General features: G+C 45.0%; 1 protein-coding gene across 4 annotated transcripts in view; it reads right to left on the reverse strand.

The window, feature by feature from the left end:
• Positions 1-16,682, reverse strand: part of UMAD1 (UBAP1-MVB12-associated (UMA) domain containing 1) — a 76,178-nt gene that overhangs the window by 20,140 nt on the left and 39,356 nt on the right. The gene's annotated exons all lie outside the window — the stretch shown is intronic.

Below are 16,682 nucleotides of genomic sequence, written 5' to 3' on the forward strand. Positions count from 1 at the left end.
TCAGTCATCACTGCGCACATCACAGGCACCAGGGTTTTTTTTTTTTTAGGAGCCCAGGATTTCTCTATCCCTGCTCTATATACTATCTTGGGAAAAGGAAGCCCCAACTTAGTAAGACCGTGCAAGGCTCCCCACACCTGAATTTTTAAAGGCTAAATGCAAAAGGTACTCGCCAGAATAAAAATACTTCCATATAAGTAGATATAGATGATTTTTTAATTATTATTTTAAAATGAGAAATAACCCAGCTCACGCTTCATAATCTGGGTTATTTAATCTCCTTTACACTTCCTTGATTGGTATATGAGATGCTCTAACCGGCAGGAGCCGATTTAAAGCCCTGCCAGCTGGAGGAGAAGGGAGGGAAGTGCAGGGCATACAACGCACATCACAAGGGCCTCCAGGTGCAGGCTTTTATGACGTATGTTGTACGCTGCAGGAGTTAAACCAAATCTCCTTAACGTAGCATCGGATTTTAAGAATAAAAAAACAGCATTGCAAAGGCCTAGAAAGATCTCTTAAAAATGTGATCAATTATGGAGGAAAAAATTGCTATCGGAGGAGATTGCTGCTTTAGGAATTCATTTGCAGCAAAAATGTGCTTTCAAGCATAAGGCCTTTGTAAAAAGGACACAGTATTTTCAGTAGCACTGTGCATATAAAGTTACATATCACCACCTCGTGGAACCAACTAAAACAGCAGCAGGAAAGAAAATAAAAACAGTAACAGCCATCATGTCCTCGAGTTAACAGTGTCAAAAAAATAGCAATGTGCACTAAGTGAATACACTGAATAGTGAATAGGTCCAACTAGTCCTGTTTAATGAATACCGATCTCAGAATTTTCTTGCTTCTCCTATACCACCACGGGATTCCTTTGCTGGCCAATACATGTATGTAACCTGTAACGGGACCAGGAATCTTTAAAAGGATCAAGCACCAGACACGGACACAGATCAAATAAACGGGTGTTTATTTGTGCCGGAGCCAATAGAAACAACACAGTCACTTAACAGAGCTATACTCACAGCAATTCAGAGGGAATTATAGTCACCAATGCGATGACTTCCCCAGAGCAGCTTCCACTTCTGTAGGATGCCCAGAGTCCCCAGGCAGCGCTGGGTGAAAGTTGTGACAGAGCTAGTTTGAATTTCCTGCTCAGCGTAGCAGCCTCGACTTCGGGTGTCTCTGGCACGTCCTCAGATCCTCCCACTTAATCTGTTTGCATTCCAGCCCAGGAAAGATCTGTGGAACTCAGACCGGCCGCTGCTTTCTAGAGTCCCCCTCTTCATAAAGAAATATGGAGAACTGGGCAGGGACCAAGCAAGGCACGGATGCTGTGCGTTGGGCCAAATCAGCGCGAGGGCTCACCTGTGTTGGCTAGTCCAGGCTGGGATGTGACACGGAGGCCAAGGCCTCATCCCCACTGCACGTGGCTGCGCGTGCTACGGCGTGCACAGCGCGAACAAGACACAGCTCGCTATGGAGCCGGCCCCAGTCACTACCTGCGCACGCCTGCAGAAGATTTGCGTCTTTTGGCGCGCGGCCGAGCGATGGCCAAGTCATGGCGGAGGTTCAGCCAATGAGGGCGGAACAGCCGCGTGACATCATGCCGCGCCCCCACCACACCACTCCATCGCGAGTGATCTGAAGTCCTTCAGATTGCTCAGGTGGAGGGAACGAGTGCTGCCAGGCACTCTGCCGCGCGGGACACACTCACTGGGGCCGTAGCCCAAGGCAAGGAGGGCGGGCATTACAAACCGACCAATGAGAACAGCACCTACATCCCCCTGTTCTCAGTGTCGCTCTGATACAGAGGTGCCTATCTGGGCAGACAATGGCTCCGCTATTCAGACCATCATGTCCCAGATAAGGGAATTGCTCATCCCCACTCGCCTTTGTCCTCAACCCCCTCGTGGAACCAGCTAAACCCCGATTCCAGGGTGTGCAGGCTGGGTAAGTATTACCAGCCTAGAATACACAGGGAACAATGGAATACATTTTACAGTATACAACAAGCACAGTATACAACCAATAAAAGCTTCCCTGTACATTGCTAGGGTTAACACAATAATCTGGCCACATGAGCAACAGGCAGATGTGTGTACAGGCTGATCCTGTACATCCATCAGATGGGCTGGGCTTAACCTTTATTAATATGTGTCGATTGCCTCTCCCATCACATAACCTCATCCAGTTAGAGTCACAACTTCTCCCTGTGCTCCAGTGTTTAAACACATAGAGGAGAAGATCAACCAGACCCTTTATACGATTAGGTATCGCACAGGGTAGTTACATGAGATTTATTTTGTTACGATTAACACTTGTATTCATATTTGTAACATCGGATTGGGACATTTTAAAGGATAAATTGTATTACAGCCTATGAAACATTGTATTTGGCTTTGCTAAGAGTTGGGAAAATTATATACTACTTGCACTGAACTCACGTGAAGATTTCTTTTGAAGAGAGAGATTTTCAAAAGGTATTTCTCCCAGTGCGGAGTATCTGTATGACGGGATCGCCCATGAACCATAACTGCATAACGTTTTTCATCCAGAAATAGATATACACACTCGGTTAAGTGTAAAAGGGTCTTTTAGACCATTTATTGAATATACAAAAGATCGTCAGAGCTCAACGCGTGGCGGATTATCCCTTCCTCGAGTGCAATAAAACTAGCCGTGTGAGCAAACCTCTTTATGTAATCATCCACCAATCCCAAATCTATTCCGTTTCCTGCCTTATGCAAATTAGATTGCCATTGGTACCTCCCTTTTTATAAAAAAAATATATTTTTTTATTGGGATGATTGCATACATATACATTTTGTTGCAATACATTTTTGACATTCACTTAAACATTTCTCAGGTAGGTACATGTTGTCCAGATAATATTCATATTGGTTCGACCCCCTCAGATTATACAATATTTGTATTTATCGCATTGATCTTTCGTAGTGTTTTTTTTGTCCATTAACTAACTGTACCTTTTGTCCACGGATTACTCTGCCTTCTCCAAACCTGAACCGGCTACGTTTGACCACGGAATCCGCACTCCGGACCTGACTCCGTGGCCTAAGGTCGGTGTATATGCACCCCATGCTCAGCCCCGCGGTCCGGTCCCGGGTTGTGGCGAGCATGTTCGTGACAGTATGTAAGGAATCGGGGGCCACGTCCCTTGCGGCGTGACCCCTCCTTACCCACTACCAGTACTGCAGCGGCTGCTGCCCCTGCCCCCCGTCGCTACCCATGCCGCCGCCCAGTGCATACCTTGAACTCTGCCGTCGCCATCTTGGATTCTGGCACTGGTGTTACAGACCCTCAGCTGGGCTCTACTATTTCCTGGTCTCTCAGCCATTCACGAGCAGCTCCTCGACACGCCTCCGCCATGCCCCTCGTTCGGATTGGTCACTGTCGCTTTAAATATCCGGCTGTGACTTCACTTCCTTGCTCTGCATAGCTCCTTGCTTCCTGTGTAGCCTGGATACTGTGTCGTGCTCCTGTTTGTCTTTTCTCCTACAGATTTGAACCGGCTTGTCTGACTTACCCCTCTGGCTCCCGACTTCAGCTTACCCATCACGATTCTTACCTCTCAGACCCTTGGACATGGAAACGGATTTAAACTACGGAACTCTCTATACTCCTGAACTCGGCAAGTACAACGACTATTCTAAATCTTAACCCAGGCCTGGCCACGCTACAACCACATCCCGGACCCGCTCCCTCTGCTGTCGGTGTGTATATTCAACATCCCACCTCAGTACAGGGGACTGGCCTGGTCTATGGGCTGCACAGCGTGACATTATGCAGAGCCCAACAGAAACAGACCTGACTGAGGTGGGCCAACTAATCAGGGGACTCGCGCAATGCATTGATACTTTGGGAAATCAGATCACAAGCCTGGTAATGCAGCTTTCCCAGCTTTCACTACAGCCTAGTCCGGCCCCAGCCGCGCAGGGTGGCGACCGGCCATCAGAACTCAGGATTCCCACGCCTAAAGCATATGCGGGTGACCCTCTAGCCTGTCGTGGGTTTTTGAATCAATGTGAAATACAGTTTGAGATTTCTCCCAGCCTGTTCCCCACCGGACGCACCAAGGTAGCCTATGTTTACTCTCTTTTAACAGGGGACGCCTTGGCATGGGCCTCTCCCATCTGGGAGTTGCGTGCGGAAACACCCAGGATTACCAGCTCTTTCGCCAAGAATTCCAGCAGGTATTTGATATTCCCGCCCGCAGAGATACTGCTGCTGCTTCTCTTGTTCAATTGTCTCAAGGTCGTAGGTCCGTAGCCAAATATGCATTGGAATTCCGGACTGTCGCGGCGGAGACGCATTGGAACCAAGAAGCCCTTATTGCTGTGTTTTGGCAAGGTTTGTCCGACTCTATAAAGGATGAACTTGCAGTTCAGCCCAGGCCCCAGGGATTGGAGGAATTGATCGCAATATGCATACGAGTGGATCAGCGCCTTCAACAGCGCCGTCATGAACGCCAGCGTCCCAGAATTTTCTCTTCTGACCCTATTCTTCCCAGATTCTTCCCAGCTATTCATCCTGTTCTAGACACTGTGGAACCCATGCAGATTGCCAGTCAAGAGTTCCGTAATACCGACAGGACTGCCGATAGAACTCATGACCGGACTGCCGAAAGGGCTCGTCGCCGGAATGAGGGCCTTTGCTACTACTGTGGATCTCCTGAACATACGGTACGTTTTTGTCCTTTAAGGCCCAAAGAACAAACACGACCAATGGGGCAAGAGGGACTCATTTTGGGGTCAATATCTTCTCACCCTATCTCTGAAGAGGAACTCCCTAAGAGAATTATGCTTCCAGTCTCGCTTAAAGGTCCGAATTTTCACGTAACCACAGCCGCTTTTCTTGATTCAGGATCCGGTGGTAACTTTGTGGATCAAGATTTTGCTACTCTTAACAAGATTCCACTCATCGCTAAGAAATCGCCGATTGGCCTCGAGGCTATTGATGGTCGTCCTTTGCAACCTGCCTTCATCACGTTAGAGACTCTTCCTCTCACCCTTTCTGCCGGTACTCATACCGAAATCATATCCTTTGACGTGATGCACTCTCCTGCCGTTCCAGTTATCCTAGGATTACCCTGGCTACAGCAGCACAACCCACGCATTGATTGGAGGGATGGCAAGACAATTCAGTGGGAGCCAGAGTCAGATGCCTGACCATTGCCGGTCATTTCTCCTACCACAGTCCTCGCGGGAGTGGAAACGCCCCCGGCTAATGTTTCCGCTCTTCCTGAAGCATATGCGGATTTCATCGACGTGTTTAGCAAGACACAATCGGAGGTTCTACCTCCTCACAGACCTTATGATTGCTCCATTAATCTGGTTCCAGGCGCTGTTCTTCCGAAATGTAAGTCCTACCCCTTGTCTCTCCCTGAAACTGAAGCCATGGCAGCATACATCAAAGAAAACCTTGAAAAAGGATTCATTCGTAATTCTTCGTCCCCCGCTGGTGCCGGTTTCTTTTTTGTCAAAAAGAAAGATGGATCCCTGAGACCATGCATTGATTACCGAGGGCTCAATCTCATCACAGTCAAGAATTGATACCCCCTTCCGCTGATCACCGAACTTTTTGATAGGCTTCAAGGGGCAAAAAATGTTTCCAAGCTAGACCTCCGAGGAGCTTACAATCTTGTTCGCATCCGAGAAGGCGATGAATGGAAGACTGCCTTTAATACCAGAAGCGGCCACTACGAATATCTTGTAATGCCCTTCGGTTTATGTAATGCTCCTGCTGTTTTTCAGGATTTCATGAATGATGTATTCCGTGATGTTCTCAACTCTTTCGTAATTGTCTATCTGGACGATATCCTAATTTTTTCTAAAAATCTTCAAGATCATGTCCAGCATACCAGGCTCGTTCTCGCTCGCCTTCGTGTCAATAATCTCTACGCTAAGCTCGAGAAATGTCTTTTTCATCAAACCTCTACTGCCTTCTTAGGCTATATAATTTCTGATAAAGGATTTTCAATGGACCCTGAAAAACTTAAGGCTGTTTTGGATTGGCCTCAGCCCAACTCTCTCAAAGCCATCCAGCGTTTTTTGGGCTTCTCCAATTACTATAGAAAATTCATACGAAATTTTTCCACCACTGTGGCTCCTATTACGGCCCTTACCAAGAAGGGAGCTGACCCGTCTGTATGGCCTCCGCAGGCCGTCTCGTCCTTCAAAACCCTGAAACAAGCTTTCGTCTCGGCACCCATCCTGCGACATCCCGATGTTAGTCTTCCTTTTACTTTAGAAGTTGATGCATCTGATTGTGGTGCAGGCGCCATCCTGTCCCAGAGATTCTTCCCTCAAGATAAGCTTCATCCATGCGGTTTTTTTTCAAAGAAGTTTTCGCCCGCTGAAAAGAACTATGATGTTGGCAATAGAGAGCTCTTGGCTATCAAGATGGCCTTACAGGAATGGAGACATCTCCTGGAAGGTTCCCGCGAACCTATCTCTATATTGACCGACCATAAAAATATTCTGTATATCGAAAATGCACGTCGTCTGGGGTCTCGTCAAACTCGCTGGGCACTATTCTTCTCAAGATTTAATTATACTCTGTCTTATATTCCTGGTTCTAAGAACATAAAAGCTGATGCCTTGTCCCGACAATTTTCTCCGGAGGAAAGATCCGAAGAGACCCCTGAAACTATTGTACCCTCTAAGTTTATAATTTCCGCCAACTCATTTGACATTCTCGAAAAGATCGTTGAAGCTCAAACACAAATTCCGAGTGGTCTAGAGGTACCGGAAGGAACTCTTTATGCCGCACCCAGGTTTCATCAAAAGATATTAGACTGGGGTCACTCTGTCCGTTCAGCCGGCCATCCCAGCTTCAAAAGAACTTTGGATCTTATCAAGCGTACTTTTTAGTGGCCTAATATGGCAAAGATGGTTCATGAATTTACTAGTGCTTGTCCAGTATGCGCACAAAACAAGACTCTTCATCAAAGACCCTCAGGCTTGCTCATGCCCTTGCCAGTACCTGAACGTCCATGGTCACATATTTCAATGGATTTCATTGTGGGTCTACCCCCTTCCAGAGGGATGAATACCATTTTTGTCATCGTTGACCGTTTTTCAAAACAGGCCCACTTTGTTCCACTCAAAGGACTTCCCTCCTCGCCCACCCTAGCTGATATCTTCACCAAGGAGGTGTTTCGCATCCATGGGATACCTACTTCCATAGTCTCGGACCGAGGCACGCAATTTATATCAAAATTTTGGCGGGCTTTCTCCAAGAGGCTTGGCATGGCGCTATCCTTCTCGTCAGGCTATCACCCCCAGACTAATGGGCAAACAGAAAGACTAAATCAAACGCTGGAAAAATACCTGCGGTGTTTTATTTCCGATTCCCAGGATAATTGGGTAGACCTGCTACCTTGGGCAGAATTTGCAACCAATTCACTTCGTATTGAATCCACGCATGAAACCCCGTTCTTCGTGAATTATGGTTTCCACCCAAGTCGACTGCCAATCTCAAACATTCCGATAGGAGTGCCAGCGGCTGATGAACGGGTAACTACTCTTCAGAAGTCATGGATCAAGATTCAGTCCGCGCTTCTTAGCGCCGCTCAGAAATTCAAGTCTCAGGCAGACCACCGTCGTCAACAGGCCCCTAATTACAAGCCAGGGGACCGAGTTTGGCTTTCGTCTAAGAATATCAAGTTGAAGTCTCCGACCCCGAAATTAGCACCTCGATTCTTAGGGCCTTTTCTGATCCAGGAACAAATTAATCCTGTGGCATTTTGTCTGCAACTTCCATCTTCCATGAGGATTCCAAACGTATTCCACGTTTCCCTGCTCAAGCCATTCGTCCAGAGCAAACGGTTCCCTGCTAAGACCCATAGACGCAAACCAGTCACGGTCCAAGGACAACCTGAATTTGAAATCCAGACAATCATGGATTCTCGTGTATCCAGAGGAAAGATACAATTCCTTGTTCACTGGAAGGGTTATGGTCCAGAGGAACGCTCTTGGGTACCCAAGGAGGACATCCATGCCCCAGTTCTCTTGGACCGCTTCCACAAGAAATTTCCGCAGAAGCCTTGGATGGATCGTCCTGAGGTCAATCCTGAAGGGGGGGGTACTGTAAGGAATCGGGGACCACGTCCCTTGCGGCGTGACCCCTCCTTACCCACTACGAGTACTGCAGCGGCTGCTGCCCCTGCCCCCCGTCGCTACCCATGCCGCCGCCCAGTGCATACCTTGAACTCTGCCGTCGCCATCTTGGATTCTGGCACTGGTGTTACAGACCCTCAGCTGGGCTCTACTATTTCCTGGTCTCTCAGCCATTCACGAGCAGCTCCTCGACACGCCTCCGCCATGCCCCTCGTTCGGATTGGTCACTGTCGCTTTAAATATCCGGCTGTGACTTCACTTCCTTGCTCTGCATAGCTCCTTGCTTCCTGTGTAGCCTGGATACTGTGTCGTGCTCCTGTTTGTCTTTTCTCCTACAGATTTGAACCGGCTTGTCTGACTTACCCCTCTGGCTCCCGACTTCAGCTTACCCATCACGATTCTTACCTCTCAGACCCTTGGACACGGAAACGGATTTAAACTACGGAACTCTCTATACTCCTGAACTCGGCAAGTACAACGACTATTCTAAATCTTAACCCAGGCCTGGCCACGCTACAACCACATCCCGGACCCTCTCCCTCTGCTGTCGGTGTGTATATTCAACATCCCACCTCAGTACAGGGGACTGGCCTGGTCTATGGGCTGCACAGCGTGACACAGTATTATGCTGATATTGTATAATATGTTGCTTTGGTATGTAATATTCAATGTCATTTATTTGTTTCTAATGAGGTTTTAATGTGCTTTATGTCCTCACTGTTACGTGCTTTTGTTTACAATAGGTTAATGTTAAATGTGTGTTCGTTTGAGGTAGATCCATGTATTCACGATAATTGGAAGGTTAATTTGTCCCGATCCGGATCCTAATTGGTAGGAGGGAATTCTTCTTTGGGCAGTTAAAGGTTAGCCCAAGGATCTGTTGCCCAACCCCCTGATAAAGTGTAATTTGACGTGAAACGCACTGAGGTTTAGCTCATCACGCAACAACGTCAGACGCTGTGACGACGAACGCTTGATGCAGACATCCCTCCCCATCCACGAGGATGCCAAATTCGACTGCTTTAACAACTTGCCGGTCGGACATCCTATTTCCCATGAAGGACTGTCTGGGATTGTGGGACCTAGTCATCTTAGGACCCGATCCTCTTTGGTTGTGCCTGTACTCAGGTGTATGGGATGGAAGTATCCATATGACCCCATTTTATATGTAAGTGTTTATCTTGTTTATTTTTTACATACATTTTATAATATTGAAATTGATTGTGTTCTCCTTTTTGCACTCTATTTTTGTTTTGATATATGCCGTAGTTTACCCCGCCGATCATGGGAGGATATCGAGCAACAGATGAAACACTATCTACGTTTGGGATACTAGTAGAAGCTTGTTGGGACGGTGCACATTTCTTTCTCTCTCTATATAGGGGTATAATTAGTATTTTATCTGTACATGTGATTGAAGGATGGTGCTCAAAATACTTGAACCTATGTTGAAATATATCCATACATTAAGAGGAAAAGAGCAAAACTGGGTAATAACTGATAAATAATGACCAATGTACTAAACCTATAAAAGGGGCTCTAGTACACCCTGAAAGTGGGGGTCAGTATACAGAAACACTTTCCCCCTCCTCATTGGGTTGGCCCCAGGTATGAGTACTCATGAATCCCCAGCAGCTCTCCCCAAAGCGTGCAGCTTTATCCAGGTCAGGAGAATCCAATGCAGTGTGTGTGCAGCGCACAGCAGGAAAAATGAAAGAGAAGCAGGTCTGGAAAAAACACTCTCTTTAATGGGAAGCCATAAAATAGAGGGATGCAACCCTTCTACGCGTTTCGTGCAGGTTATGCACTTTATCAAGAAGTGTCATACATAGTCCATAGAACATTTAAATACAGCCAACTGCCGTTTTGACGCCAAAACCAATGACGTCACAATGGGCATCGCCCCCCTGACTCACGCGCCGCAAAATCAGACTGCAGGGAGAGCCCCCACCAAAATGCCTGGCCTATCCACAGCCCCAGGGAGCTATACTCACCTGTTGCTTGTGGTAGTAATAGCTAAGCACAGTAAAGGACTCCCCTCCGTCCCGTCGGCTCGCGCATGCGCAGATGGCCGAGGCACTACCAACAGCCTCCCATGCTGACAGAATGCACGCGCATATCCCACACAGAGCACCAGATGGCATTGGATTTTTATGTTAAAAACTCGATTCCCTGATGGGATTAATATTGAATGGAATATTAATCATTTTCTAAAATAGATCGCCATTTTCTTAATACGTATTTTTCAAAATGGATTTTTCTACTGTCTTAAACCAAATATATGAATCGTTATACCATTTATTCTACTAATGTAGTGACTTTGAAGGTTTATTTTGGACTCTATGGATCTAAGTGTTATTGGGATAATTATGATGTAATGTTTTATTTTAATCTATATTGATTTTATGTGATACATTGCCTTATTAATATTGTGCATCTTTTTAGACATATACCAATATCATTGCAGATAGATGTTATGTATTTATCATATGATTAAGATAGTGATTCAAATACTGCTACTACTTATGTCTCAATATGATGCACATATTTCTTACTGTGTTGGTTTCAGTAATATCTTTGTTATGTGGCATCTTGATGTGGATAGTAAATAACATACATGCAGAATTATTTTGAACACTGCATATATTGATTCCACAAGTCTGAGACATTGTGGATTTGAAAATAATGTAATATTAAGATCCTGATGGTAGCCATCTCCACTGCTCATCTAAATATGATGTAATAGATATCAATGTTTTCTTTACTCCTTTCTGGGTAATATATTTATACCTCCATTTATTAATACATTATATCTACAAGCATTAATATGATTTATGACCTCTGTTTCATCAAGGGGGTTGCATATATGTTTTTACATTATGTATAGGAATATACTTTTTAAATTGTTTTCTTCATTAGATAGTTGTTTATCTTATGTATGTATTGTGTGGCTGACTGCTGAATGTTGTTGTGCTTTTTTTGTGACCATGGTTACTCTCCCATAGCTTCTAGTGCTGGGGAGCTGCGTGCGTTTTTATTCACCAGTCTGCCATCTGGTGCTCTGTGTGGGATATGCGCGCGCATGCTGTCAGCATGGGAGGCTGTTGGTAGTGCCTCGGCCATCTGCGCATGCGCGAACCGACGGGACGGAGGGGAGTCCTTTACTGTGCTTGGCTATTACTACCACAAGCAACAGGTGAGTATAGCTCCCTGGGGCTGTGCATTGGCCAGGCATTTTGGAGGGGGCTCTCCCTGCAGCCTGATTTTGCGGCGCGTGAGTCAGGGGGGCGATGCCCATTGGTTTATGCTAATTTGTGACGTCATTGGTTTTGGCGCCAAAACGGCAGTCAGCTGTATTTAAATGTTCTGTGGACTGTGTATGACACTTCTTGATAAAGTGCATAACCTGCACGAAACGCGTAGAAGGGTTGCATCCCTCTATATTATGGCTTCCCATTAAAGAGAGTGTTTTTTCCCTGACCTGCTTCTCTTTCATTTTTCCTGCTGTGCGCTGCACACACACTGCATAGTATTTTATCTGGCAGTGTTAGGACCTGTGAACTGGGTCTGCCTTGTCGTGGCTGACGGGCTTACAATGCTTTGGCCGAAGTGTTAAACTAAATGACCCTTTTTCAAGAGAATATATAAGTATTTTACTGTGTATTTTGTCATATTGGATGTAGCATTGGGCTTTTCTGTCGCTTGTTGTATACATTTGTATGGATAAATAAATGTATTAATCACACATTCATATTTTTATTATATAAAAAAACAAGTAACTCCAAAATTATATAGAAAATGACACTGTTTACAATATTTATTACCTGTATATCACTTAAAGGGAGGTACCAATAATAATAATAGTTTGTTCTTGTATAGCGCTGCTAGTTTTACGTAGCACATTTTGCAGACACAGTCCCCCGTAGGAGTTTACAACTTATGTTTTTGGTGCCTGATAATCTAATTTGCATAAGGCAGGAAACGGAATAGATTTGGGATTGGTGGATGATTACATAAAGAGGTTTGCTCACACGGCTAGTTTTATTGCACTCGAGGAAGGGATAATCCGCGACACGTTGAGCTCTGTCGATCTTTTCTATATTCCATAAAGGGTCTAAAAGACCCATTTTCACTTAACCGAGTGCGTATATCTGTTTCTGGCTAAAAAACGTAAACATTGTATATGACTTTAAGAGTTGGGTCCGTTACACCAGGGGAGCGCAAAGTTTTGAAGCTGCGCCCCCCTGCCTGGCCTGCCCCGGTCTCGCGCCCCCTCTCCTACCGGGCAGCTGCGTCAAATGATGCTCCGGGGCCGGTGATGTCACATGATCCCGCCGTGTTGCCATGAAGACACGTCTGAATCCCGGTAAGTGTTACTGTTGCAGAGGCCTCACGCAATCCCCGGCAATTCATTTAAATGTCTTCGGGAGGAGCGTGGGACCTCTGCAACCGCCCGCGCCCCCCCAGACAAATCTCCCACGCCCCCCAGTTTTCGTACCGCTGTTTAAATTTGTTTTGAAAAAATATCCCTTTATACTGGTGGCGCATTCCCTCCTGTTCCAGGTTGCTCTTCTAGCAGTGACTATATGTACGTTCCGTACTATACAAAGTGGAATATATGTTTAGCAAAGACTAACAGATATACTGATTACGTCAGGTATATGCTAATTTGTTATAACAACTTGAATACATTCGTATTTGGAGCGCTATACTGGAACTGGGAGTGTTTTCACATTGGGGTATTGGGTATTTCTTTGGACTATGTTGTCATTACTTTCTTTATCTGACGAAGGTCCATTCCGAAACGTTGTGCGTCTGTTTGTGTATATCGCTCTGCATCAATAACATTTTGCATTATTGGTAAGCAATATCTTTCGATCATTGTCTCTGAGTGCGACATGTTTTTTTATTGTGCACTTAACATGGTATCATCCTCAAAGCTAATTAGAGATGTAGCAGGCGGTATTGCCCCAACCCTTTTTCATGCATTGATAAATTCAAACCCAATGGCGTCTCTCTCCCCCCCCCCCCCCCCCCGCTACAACGTGCCAGCGGGAACATTAATGACTGCTACATCTGTACAGGTATATGCATAAACAATGTCAATGTCCAACTGCATCTCCTATGCATAGGCCGAGTGTCATGTTACTGTAGTATAATGTTGTGCTATCTGTCCCTAACGTTATGTGCGTCTTCGCGTTTCTCCGATCCCGGCTATGGAATTGGAGTTAACTCAAGTTAATGAGAAGCGAAGAGAGGGTTATAATGCAATGTTATTTAAAGCATAACGGACAGTGGATTTTCAACCATCCAGACCCTTTAAAAGCCCCATTCCAGGGTCTGCATGCGAGCAATGGCAGGTTTAGATATGACTGAACTAATCTTCACGTCAAGTTTAATGTACTTTAACAACATATGCAATGTTATGATAAGGCCTCACTTGCATATAACGCGCATCTCATTATCACTATTGCCCGGTACAGTTAATGTTGTGCTCTTCATGGGAGAAAACATGACAACGTTCTGTTGTTGACCTATGAATTTACAATGTTGTTAGGGACATGAAAAAGGAAGACAAAACATAGAAACAGAAAGATTTTAAAATCCAATGCCCCAAGAGGAAGCACAGCTCTCTGGCACTCAGTGTCTCCAATTAATGAACTCCAAGAACACCAAGAGCCTGTGCTTGCAACATATCAATACAGAAGTAGTAGTTTCAAAAAGGAAGAAAGAGAAGGAATAATGTGCGTTAGCAAAAAGGAGAAGCGTTTTTCTCCAAAGAAGGAGGGAAACTGGAAAACCCAGTTATGTGCATTCACTAGATACCTCAATAGTAGAATTAAGGTCCTGCAGAAGTGTAAGTGATAGGTGTGACTAGCACTCAGAATTTAATAAAGGTAGGTATGACTGGTTACCCCTGAACAGGTAGAAATAAGTAATCTGAGGAGTAATAAAAATTTAGCTTTATTTATACAAATCGATATAAAATTATAGAGGTAAATGGAATCAGCATAAAATAGGTGATAGTTAAAACCACACATAATTGATCCAAGTAGGACCGAAAGAATCCCCAATTACTGCACTCAATGTGTATTAATAAGTCTATAGGACAGCAATGGCCCACCAGATAGTTTATATGTGACGGCAGTCGAATTGACCGTAAGGATCAGAATATTAAAAACGAACATAATAAAGTTTTAGTACATCTAAATATAAACACATTGTGATAGGCTAGATACAGTGAATAATACAAGTATATAAAATTCCCTGCAGAGGAGTAAGTGTAGATAGGGATATTAGTATCTAACATCTCATAGGAACATAAATGTTTGGTCCAGGTGTATATGATAGTCCCCAATAGATTTACTGTGACATACAAAATAGGATGGCTGTATGAAGAGCGAATAGGAGCACAATGGATGTGTAACCCCTAAACTGGCAGTCAGTGCAATATCCCAGCATGTGGGTAAGTGTATTGCAGATGGAAGATATCGAATATACTGAATGAAGAGTTAATGCTCATAGCTGAAGAGTCAAAAGGTGTGTAGTGCTAGATATAATACTAGGTTTATTGCCACAAATCGTATTGCTCATAGGTATGCACAATATGACTATGGTATATAGGTGCCTAGTTAGTGTATTTTGTGATCCTCAATATTGCTACATGTAGTGAGAAAGTGGTATGTGGGAAGTGGAAAGGCCCACATTAATTAAGATTTGGGCATGAAATGATCACCCTGTGTTGGTTAGCACGTGTTTGATCAGCCCTCTTAGCTGTTTAGGGTTAAGTCAAACAATATTTGAAACCATAGTTCATAGTGATGTTTGTGACACGCGGTGCCATATTATAGGAAGGATGAAAATAGGAAGCCCTCATTGAGACCTCGTGGATACTGGCTCTGAAGTTTATAAATCTCCTTTGTTTCACATTGCAGGAGAAGCTTGTCCCAGTCCCCTTTTCTGGGACAAATGGTTAAGTGGTCTATGCCACAAAAACAGAGCATCTTCCCGGCATCTGAATGTGCCTTGTTTATATGACAGGCTACTGGAGTCTCGAGTCTGTTCCTTACGGAGCATGGGGGTACATGTGTGTGTTAGACACAAATCAGCAATTAGCAATCACAAATGACTAAATATGCAAGCATGTTAACATACTGCAGTAAGCGGAAAACTAAAATAGCTTTATCACGTATTAGAACAGGGGTGCGCAAAGTGCGGAGCGGCACCCCTTTATTTTGGTGGGGTTGGGGGGAAGTGCGGCTGTTACAGAGGCCCAGCGCTTCCCTGAAGGCATTTAAAATAAATGCCGGGGATCGCGTGAGGCCTCTGTAACTTTCACTTACCTGGAGTGCCAACAATGCATTTCCATAACAACCCGGCACCAAATGACACCACCGGTTCACATGACCCTGCGACGTCATTTGACGCCAGAGTCATGAGGGCAGCCGGAGAGGAGACAGGGGGCGCATGCAAGAAACTTTGTGCACCCCTGTATTAGACGATAAACTTTGATGACTGGTCTACATTCAGGGCATCCATGACCTATAGGTGCCCAGAAATGTGAACCAGTAACAGCTGCCAACACTAAAATATGTGTTAACAGTCAAATGCAAACGAAATAAAATTAATTTGGCATATTACAGTAATAAATCCTCGAAAATAGGGAATTACATAGCGGTTAATAACACTGTGTTTAACTGCTCCAGCTTGAGCATTTCTGGCCAGGTAATGCGTTACCTTTTGGGGTTATTATTTAAACACATTTCTGTATTGATAAGATTTAGCAGCTTTAAATAAACTATCCCTTCTGCATTGCTCTACTAGGTTATGTTAAACATATATATATATATTCTATGTTGGGTTTACATTTTTTTCAATTTATCAAAAATAGGGTGTGTGTGAATCTACTATATATTTTGAAAAGTGGTTTTCTGTTCGCTATGAATTTGGACACCTCTTAAGATATAGTAACCACATTTTGCCCGATGGTTCCTGAGATCAATGAGCAGATTTTTGAAATCACATATGACATCACAAATGACATGATCCCATCACACAACCCTCATACAAGTAAATGCAATTTGCAACGTTAGCAAAAATACAGGAGCAGCCAAAGTTCTTCAGGAGCGCGAGATCATTGTTTGGGACGAGAGTACAATGTATCACAAACACGCATTAGGCTACGGCCTCAGTGTCAGCTCCTGCACGCGCGCCTGGCGGCACGTGCATAGGTGCGAGCCGCGATCTGCGGGTCTGTAATGAGCTGCATGGGGAAAGAAAAGATTGCGACGGAGGAGGGGGCGTTGCCATGACATCATACGGCTGGTTCGCCCTCATTGGCTGAACTGTCGCTGTGACGTGGCCAATGCTCAGCCGCCGCGCCAAAAGCCAAAAATCTTGTCCTTTGACCAAGGCAGTCGCGCATCGCGGCTTGTAAGCACACACGCCGACCGGGACCCCTTAGAGGGCTGTGCCTTCTGTGTGTGGCACGCACGCCACAGCTCTAAATCGAACACTTCAGGACCTCAGAGGCAATGA

The sequence above is a fragment of the Ascaphus truei genome, chromosome 2 (genome assembly GCF_040206685.1).
Source record: "Ascaphus truei isolate aAscTru1 chromosome 2, aAscTru1.hap1, whole genome shotgun sequence".
Classification (NCBI taxonomy): Eukaryota; Metazoa; Chordata; class Amphibia; order Anura; family Ascaphidae; genus Ascaphus; species Ascaphus truei.